We start from the raw sequence: 9,715 nt of genomic DNA on the forward strand, positions 1-9,715 counted from the left end.
TCCCCAAGCCACCAGGGGGCACTCTTAAGTCTTAGTCACAGAGGTCTCTGTAACTCCAACCTTCTTCGTCCAAAAGGTTATTGTCGATGTATGAGAAGAGCTCATCGGATGTGGTGGGTGTGAGGAATCTCTCGTGGTCCAAATCATCCTTGTCCAGCAGCACCATGTTGAAGTAGGATCTGGAGATCTGGAAAGCCTGCCTGTACCACAGTACGAGATGACCATTTCGTGTCAAGTCAGTGATGGTGTATTACATTGCCTGAAGATGCAGTGCAGCCAAAACGATTGGACACTAACAAATGGATCAATAGTCACTTTATTAATGATGTTTACATATCTTGCACTACTCATCCCAGATGTATATACTGTATTTTATACCGTCTATGCTGGTCGGTCATGGCCCATCCATATATTTATATGTACATATTCTTATTCCATCCCTTTACTTAGATTTGTGTGTATTAGGTAGTTGTTGTGAAATTGTTAGATATTGCTGCACTGTCGGAACTAGAAGCACAAGCATTTCACTACATTCGCAATAACATCTGCTAACCATGTATGTGACCAATACAATTTGATTATGTGAAGTCACCTTACCTCAGACCCTCAATGACCTGTGTCCAGGTGACACCTGTGTCCAGGTGATGCGGCCCACTTCTCGAGGAGGGGACCCTTGCAGCTCAATCACTGTCACTCGTCTTAAGTCCAGACCACAATCTGCTTTCTAGGCATGAAAACACCCCAAGCATGGTCACAATTCATACAAACAAGGTGCTCATATTTCATTCCCTAAACAGCTTTTATTAAGTCCTGTAGTAACTACCATTGTTGAGAGCAGAAATTCCCTGACTTGCAGATAATACCCAAAACATCCTGGTGTCTCGGACTCACCTGTACCATAAGGTTCTGGAGCTTGTAGTCTCCATGGGCTACGTTAGGTGCCGACACAATCAGAAGCCTCCTCTTCTCGTAGAACTGGTCCAGTTCCAGTTGTTGTTCCCGTCAGAATCACAGGTGAGGTAACCATGGAGAGTGGGCTTGAGGACTGGACACCTGACTGGGGAGAGACAGAGAGAAGGATCTCTATTGTGTTTTTTATTTTACCCCCTTTTTCGTGGTATCCAATTGTTAATAGTTACTATCTTGTCTCATCGCTACAACTCCCGTACGGGCTCGGGAGAGACAAAGGTCGAAAGTCATGCGTCCTCCGAAACACAACCCAACCGCACTGCTTCTTAACACAGCGCGCATCCAACCCGGAAGCCAGCCGCACCAATGTGTCGGAGGAAACACCGTGCACCTGGCGACCTTGGTTAGCGCGCACTGCGCCCGGCCCGCCACAGGAGTTGCTGGTGCGCGATGAGACAAGGATATCCCTACCAGCCAAACCCTCCCTAACCCAGACGACGCTAGGCCAATTGTGCGTCGCCCCACGGACCTCCCGGTCGCGGCCGGCTGCGACAGAGCCTGGGCGTGAACCCAGAGTCTCTGGTGGCACAGCTAGCGCTGCGATGCAGTGCCCTAGACCACTGCGCCACCCGGGAGGCCCAAGATCTCTATTGTTCCCAAAGCAATTGCTGATATAGGATCAGTTTAGGATTTAAGATGATATGGACATAGGGACATGATCCTTGATCAGCACTCCTACTCTGAGACGCTATAGGGGAATTCCCTTTTTATGCACTTTTCTACCTACGAGTATTATGACCTTGAACTTAAGCATGACAATAGCATGCTATTCACCCACTATTTGTTTCCGGGGTGGAGATGGAATAAATGAAGGTGTGGCGGAGGTGTGTCTACAGATACACCGTATTCTGATCTTGACCTACACTAAATGACCAAAAGTTTGTGGTCACCTGCTCGTCGAATATCTCATTCCAAAATCATGGGCATTAAATATGGAGTTGGTCCCCCCTTTGCTGCTATAAGAACCTCCACTCTTCTGGGAAGGCTTTCCACTAGATGTTGGAACATTGCTGCGGGGACTTGCTTCCATTCAGCCACAAGAGCATTAGTGAGGTCGGGCACTGATGTTGGGCAAATAGGCCTGGTTTGCAGTCGCCGTTAAAATACATCCCAAATGTGTTCATTGGGGTTGAGGTCAGGGCTGTGTGCAAGCCAGTCAAGTTCTTCCACACCAATCTCAACAAACCATTTCCGTATGAACCTTGCTTTGTGCACGGGGGCATTGTCATGCTGAAACAGGAAAGGGCCTTCCCCAAACTGTTGCCACAAAGTTGGAAGCACAGCGTTAAGATTTCCCCTCACTGAAACTAAGGGGCTTAGCCCGAACCATGAAAAACAGCCCCAGACCATTATTCCTCCACCAAACTTTACAGTTGGCACTATGCAGTCGGGCAGGTAGCGTTCTCCTGGCATCCGCCAAACCCAGATTCGTCCGTCGGACTGCCAGACGGTGAATCGTGATTCATCAGTCCAGAGAACGCGTTTCCACTGCTCCAGAGTCCAATGGCAGCAAGCTTTACACCACTCTAGCCGACGCTTGGCATTAGGCTGCTCGGCCATGAAAACCCATTTCATGAAGCTCACAAACAGTTATTGTGCTGACGTTGCTTCTAGAGGCAGTTTGGTAGTGGTGTTGCAACCGAGGACAGTCGATTTTTACGCGCTATATGCTTCAGCGGCCCCGTTCTGTGAGCTTGTGTGCCCTACCACTTTGCGGCTGAGCCGTTGTTGCTCCTAGACGTTTCCACTTCACAATAACAGCACTTACAGTTGACCGGGGCAACTCTAGCAGGGCAGAAATTTGATGAACTGACTTGTTGGAAAGGAGGCATCCTATGACGGTGCCACGTTGAAAGTCACTGAGCTCTTCAGTAAGGCCATTCTGATGCCAATGTTTGTCTATTGCATGGCTGTGTGCTCGATTTTATACACCTGTCAGCAACATGTGTGGCTGAAATAGCTGAATCAACTAATTTGAAGATTACCATGGGTTGAAGAATGTGGCAATTTCTCTCCAAACCTCTTTTTTTAAAATACTTTCCTAAACCTAAATAATCTATGTTTTTCAGTGGCAGGGACTGGGAGACTAGTCAGGATCGAGGGAAAGATGAACAGAGCAAAGTACAGAGAGATCTTCGAGGAAAACCTGCTCCAGAGCGCTCAGGACCTCAACCTGGGGCGAAGGTTCACCTTCTAACAGGACAATGACCCTAAGCACACAACTAAGACAACGCAGGAGTAGCTTCAGGACAAGTCTCAATGTCCTTGAGTGGCCTAGCCAGAGCCCGGACTTGAACCCGATCGAACATCTCTGGAGAGACCTGAAAATAGCTGTGCAGCGACAGTCCCCATCCAACCTGACAGAGCTTGAGAGGATCTGCAGAGAAGAATGGGAGAAACTCCCAAAATCCAGGTGTGCCAAGCTTGTAGTGTCATACCCAAGAAGACTCGAGGCTGTAATTGCTGCAAAAGGTGCTTCAACAAAGTACTGAGTAAAGGGTCTGAATACTTATGTAAATAAGGTGTTTCCGTTTTTGAAAACATTTGCAAAAATTTCTAAACAGTTTTTGCTTTGTCATTATAGTGTGTAGATTGACAAAAAAATAACAATTTAATCCATTTCAGACCAAGGCTGTAACATAACAAAATGTGGAAAAAGTCAAGGGGTCTGAACACTTTCCGAATGCACTGTTTGTTTGTACAGTAAGTCTGGGCTTTACTCTAGTCCAAATGTCAGGTCATTGTGTCTGAATGTCAGGTCACTTTGGTGCTTTACCCTCCACACAAACAATGAACTTGCAGGCAGCCCTGTTTCTGGCTTGGTCATGTGCTGTGTACCGGATAATGTTCATCCCCTCTTTAAAGTTGGTATCTGGCCCCTGGCCTATCAGTGTTACACTGCAAACAGACAAAGAACACCACGTGATTCACCTCCTGATAAAGCACAGGGGAAGAAGGAGGGAATCTTTTTTTTTATTGTTAAAAAGGACTGTCATACTCTAGTGTTTTATCAGCTGTATCCGAGGCAACAGGGGGGTCCCAGGACACTCTGGCTGTTAGTTTCCCAGGCTCAGCGACCTTCACTTGGGACAGGGGACACTTTATTTGGGGAGGATCATGATCTGAAACACCACAGGTTGGTAAACCAGTGAATAAAAAGAATAGAGAATAGAAAAATATCTGAGTTAAATGTTAACATCCTCTGTTGGTCTGGGTCAATTGAATCAATTCATCTTTTGAGGGAGGGGAACTTTGAAGATAAGAAATATCTATTGGTCTTGGTTTTGAGACAAAGACAGAAAAAGGAAATGAAACGTGGAAAGAGCGGTACTAGATGAGTATCTGTGTTGTGTTTATGTGGGTGGGAGACATGCCCATGGGAGCTGCCAGGGCTTATAGAAGTCAGAAACAAAACGGCACTGGAAAAACAATTAGCTTGGATTCCAAATGTTTTTTTTTTGTTTTGCTGTGCTTACAGGGTGCATGCATCTCATTAATTCATGAAAAAAATAAAAAAATATGCTGACTTAATTACCACTGACTCTGACCATTCACTTGCCTCCAAGCATATCAAACCAAACACCACCTGGGTTTCACACCACAGTGAAAAAGCATTCATGAATCATGTCAGTATACTTCGATGTGCTGACTAAACATATGAGCTATACCTGCACAGATGGGCTCTGCCCCACTCCAGGACCCCCCATCCAGACAGGTACGATAGTGGTCCCCCTCGATCCGGTACCCCGGCTCACAGATGTAGTCACAGCTGGAGTCCACCACATAACCCTGGGTGCAGTGGTACGTGCCATGCCAGATCAGGTGCAGCACGTTGCAACGAACCTCTGTGGAGTCACCATAGTCAACAAGATAGACACTGAATATAGCAAACATTAGGAAGACCTTCCTAATATTGAGTGGCATAACCCCCCCTCTCCCCTCAGAACAGCCTCAGTTCATCGGGGCACGGACTCTACAAGGTGTCGAAAGCATTCCACAGGGATGATGGCCCATGTTGACTCCAATGCTTTCCATAGTTGTGTCAAGTTGGCTGGATGTCCTTTGGGTGGTGGACCATTCTTGATACACACGGAAAACTGTAGAGTGTGAAAAAACCAGCAGTGTTGCAGTTCTTGATTCAAAATGGTGCGCTTGGCACCTACTACCAAACCCGTTTCAAATTTTATGTCTCGCCCATTCACCCTCTGAATGGCACACATACACAATCCATGTCTCAATTGTCTCAAGGCTTAAAAATCTTTCTTTAACTTGTCCCCTCCCCTTCATCTACACTGACTGAAGTGGATTTAACAAGAGACATGAATAAGGGATCGTAGCTTGCACCTGGATACACCTGGTCAGTCTGTCATGGGAAGAGCAGGGTCCTGCGGGGTTTTGTATACTCTGTGTATATTACTCCTATGAAGGTTTTTTCTAAAGAAAACTCAGGGCCTTTAAAAAAAAGAAAGTAGGAAAAGGACTTAACTGGGCACATATTGCACTGAATGTGCACTGGGATCATGACACATGAACAAGATAATGTTGGAAAGCAGAGGTCCTCTCCTCCATTTTGAGCGTATTACTGTAACTAGTTAGTCTTTTCGCCTCATCGTTTTCACTGTAGCTTTAAACCAAGGAGCTGAATCTAACTTTCCATACATTAAGTCTCCCTTACCACACTCATTCTTTCCCCTCACTTGTGGTCTATCTTATTTCATAAACCCAATCTCTTGAAGGATATTTAAAAGGGACTCTTCTGTTTAGAAAGAGGGCTGCCAGATTAGATTTCCCCCCCCTGGTCTCTGCTCTGAGTACTTGTAACAACAAAGTGGTCCAGATACTAGCTTAATAGTAGACAGGGGCTAGCCAATGTGTAATTTAGACCAATGGAAATTCAACTCATGGTGACAAATCTCAACAACGTTTCTAATGATGGTAATTTGGGCATTTGCAATAGGCTGCTAAATGTACAATGATGTTTTCTTACAAACACCTTTCATCAAATGCCTTATTTCTAGTCTGACTCTGAATAACACATAAACATGCCCTCAGATTCCTAGCACCCAAGTCTCCCTCATGTTTGCAAATCCAAGTGAGGATAAACAGACTCTTCGGCATTCAAGATAGTTTTACATTTCAGCAGCGATTGAAATAATTTGTACCATGTCTCATAGTAGTCATGCAAGTGGTATTAATATTCAAATATCTCTTTTACATTATTACACTAATGCAGGCAGCTGCTATGGCCGCCTGCAGGTTGTAAAGCAGACAGACACAGCATGCATCACAGTGAGACCAGCCAGGAACACTTCCCACTGCTCTCAGTGAGGCAGTTACTTTACCAGAAAGACATGCAATGACCACTGCAGGGAGAACATCCAACTAGGAGAAATGAGTCATTCTGGAGAGGGTGGATTTCACAAGCCAACTATTCACAGCAGCCATACTGCACTCGTTTCAATGGATATATTCTCATGTTGAGGTTTAGAAAGTTCATTCCAGATCAGCATTCTTTGTATTTCAGTTGGAAAAGTGTTAAATTACAGGAGAACATGTGACTAATAGCAATGGTGAGACATAGCCAGAATCAATCCATTAGCGACTAGATTTTCGCTTTGTGGTTTTGCTTTGTAATCAACTGGCAGCAGGCATGAGTTTGGGTGGATCTGAGGTGACTCAAATCACTGTCTTGTAGGGGCCAAATGAGGGCCTTGGCACAGCTGGTCCGTGCACACAACCATTTGTCTGTGATTGAAGTTGTAATTACACAGGTCTGAGAAGGGGTGACATGCTCAACATCAGAGGACGGCTAGATAGAAAACACAGGTGACTGTAGGCTTACTACAGTGATGACTTGTATTCACCTACAAAACTTTTTCTTAACTTGGCTTTCGAAGAAAAATGCATAGATGGGATATTTGGGCTTCTTTGCTCTCTCTTTTTTAACTGAAAAATWATGTTAGAAGAGTGGTTGAGTTTCTGTTCAGGAAATACTCCCTGCTCTCTTTGTAATTCCTTCAGGTCCCTCTAAAGATCCCACCTCGGCTACTTCTATCTACTGCGGTGATTGAGGTATTTTTTTATTTCACCTTTATTTAACCAGGTAGGCTAGTTGAGAACAAGTTCTCATTTGCAACTGCGACCTGGCCAAGATAAAGCATAGCGGTTCGACACATACAACAACACAGAGTTACACATGGAATAAACAAAACATACAGTCAATAATACAGTAGAAAAAAAGAAGACAAAAAGTCTATATACAGTGAGTGCAAATGAGGTAAGATAAGGGAGGCAATAAATAGGCCATGGTGGCGAAGTAATTACAATATAGCAATTAAACACTGGAATGATAGATGTGCAGAAGATGAATGTGCAAGTAGAAGATACTGGAAAGGTCGCAAACGACTGCAAGACTACAACTAACATAAATACAGATAAATTGGGAATGAGGTAGTTGGAATGGGTGTTTACAGATGGGCTATTACAGGTGCAGTGATCCGTGAGCTGCTCTGACAGCTGGTCAAATCGAACGTATGCACCACACGGAACGCACTGCAACTGCCTCTGCAACGCAATGCTGCAAGGCAAACGCAGCGTTCCATTGGAAATGAATGTACTTCTGTGTATCGAAACGCAATGACGCAGTCGGTGTGTTCGAAGCGTAACACGAAACATTTTGTGAACGCTTATCTCGTTGAATTTCGTGTCATTCAATTTTCGACGAAACATCCGACATAAATACACAGACTAATACCTGACTTCATCTAGTCATGTTTGGTTTCCTTGCAATCAACTGTTTGTTTTTAACAAAACCGTTTGGTTTGTATGATTGGTCATTTTGCGGGACGGATTGACCGCAAAATTGGAAGACAACAAGTGACGAGCTCATTGTGCACCAATTATATGACCACTGTCTCGTTGATTGACTGTATTTTATGACCACTGATCGTCTTTGAAATCTAGCTGGGTAGATAGCCAATGAGCAGAGGTAAACGCAATATCCAATGGTTCTTTGTTGTTCGACCAACCCATATAGTGAACGCTGGCGTAACGAGGTCTTTCGGCATTGCAAATTGTACTGGAAGAGCAATATATATTTAAAAAATGTAATGAAATGTGTAAAGTACACGTTGGCTATTCATTGTGAGTGAGGGTATGTTTGTATGTATGTGAACGACCCATAGCCTATGTTTGTGTGTATTATATATAATATAACACTGCTCAAGAAAAATAAAGGAACCTAAAAAACACATCCTAGATCTGAATGAATGAACTATTCTTATTAAATAACTTTTTTCTTTACATAGTTGAATGTGCTGACAACTAAATCACACAAAAATTATCAATGGAAATCAAATTTATCAAACCCATTGAGGTCTGGATTTGGAGTCACACTCAAAATTAAAGTGGAAAACCACACTACAGGCTGATCCAACTTTGATTGTAATGTCCTTAAAACAAGTCAAAATGAGGCTCAGTAGTGTGTGTGGCCTCCACGGCCTGTATGACCTCCCTACAACGCCTGGGCATGTCTTGATTGAAGGTGGCGGATGGTCCTCCTGAGGGATCTCCTCCCAGACCTGGACTAAAGCATTCCACCAACTCCTGGACAGTCTGTGGTTGCAACGTGCTTTGGTGGATGGAGCGAGACATGATGTCCCAGATGTGCTCAATTGGATTCAGGTCTGGGAACGGGCGGGCCAAGTCCATAGCATCAATGCTTCCTCTTGCAGAACTGCTGACACAAGTCCAGCCACATGAGCTCTAGCATTGTCTTGGATAGGAGGAACCAGGGCAACCACACCAGCATATGGTCTCACAAGGGGTCTGAAGATCTCATCTCGTACCTAATGGCAGTCAGGCTACCTCTGGCGAGCCCATGGAGGGCTGTGCGGCCCCCAAAGAAATGCCACCCCACCCACCAATGACTGACCCAGCGCCAACCGGGCATAGCTGGAGGATGTTGCAGGCAGCAGAATGTTCTCCACGGCGTCTCCAGACTGTCACGTCTGTCACATGTGCTCAGTGTGAACCTGCTTCATCTGTGAAGAGCACAGGGCGCCAGTGGCGAATTTGCCAATCTTGGTGTTCTCTGGCAAATGCCAAACATCCTGCACGGTTTTGGGCTGTAAGCACAACCCCACCTTGGACGTCGGGCCCTCATACCACCCTCATGGAGTCTTTCTGACCGTTTGAGCAGAACACATGCACATTGGTGCGCTGGCTGAGGTCATTTTGCAGGGCTCTGGCAGTGCTCCTCCTGCTCCTTCTGCACAAAGGCGGAGGTAGCGGTCCTGCTGCTGGGTTGTTGCCCTCCTACGGCCTCCTCACGTCATCCTGATTGTACTGGCCTGTCTCCTTGGTGAGACCTCCATTTCTCTCGACACTAGCTGACAACACGGCAAACCTTCTGCCAACAGCTCGCCATGATGTGCCACCCTGGATGAGCTGCACTACCTGAGCCACTTGTGTTGGGTTGTAGGACTCCGTCTCATGGCTACCACTACGAGTGAAAGCACCGCCAGCATGCAAAAGTGACCAATAAACATCAGCGCAGGAAGCATAGAACTGAGAAGTGGTCTGTGGTCAACACCTGCAGAACCATCTCCTTTATTGGGGTGTCTTGCTAATTGCCTAATAATTTCACCCTGTTGCTATATCCATTGCACAACCAGCATGTGAAATTTATGTCAAATCAGTGTTTAGATTCCGAAGGGACAGTTTGATTTCACAGAAGTGTTGATTG

General features: G+C 45.3%; 1 pseudogene; it reads right to left on the bottom strand.

Annotated features, from left to right (window-relative positions):
- Positions 1–31: 31 nt before the first annotated feature.
- On the bottom strand, positions 32–8,679 carry LOC111965485 (sushi repeat-containing protein SRPX2-like; annotated as a pseudogene).
- Between the last annotated feature and the right edge of the window lie 1,036 nt (positions 8,680–9,715).

This window comes from Salvelinus sp. IW2-2015, linkage group LG6.2 (genome assembly GCF_002910315.2).
Source record: "Salvelinus sp. IW2-2015 linkage group LG6.2, ASM291031v2, whole genome shotgun sequence".
In the NCBI taxonomy this organism is placed as follows: Eukaryota; Metazoa; Chordata; class Actinopteri; order Salmoniformes; family Salmonidae; genus Salvelinus; species Salvelinus sp. IW2-2015.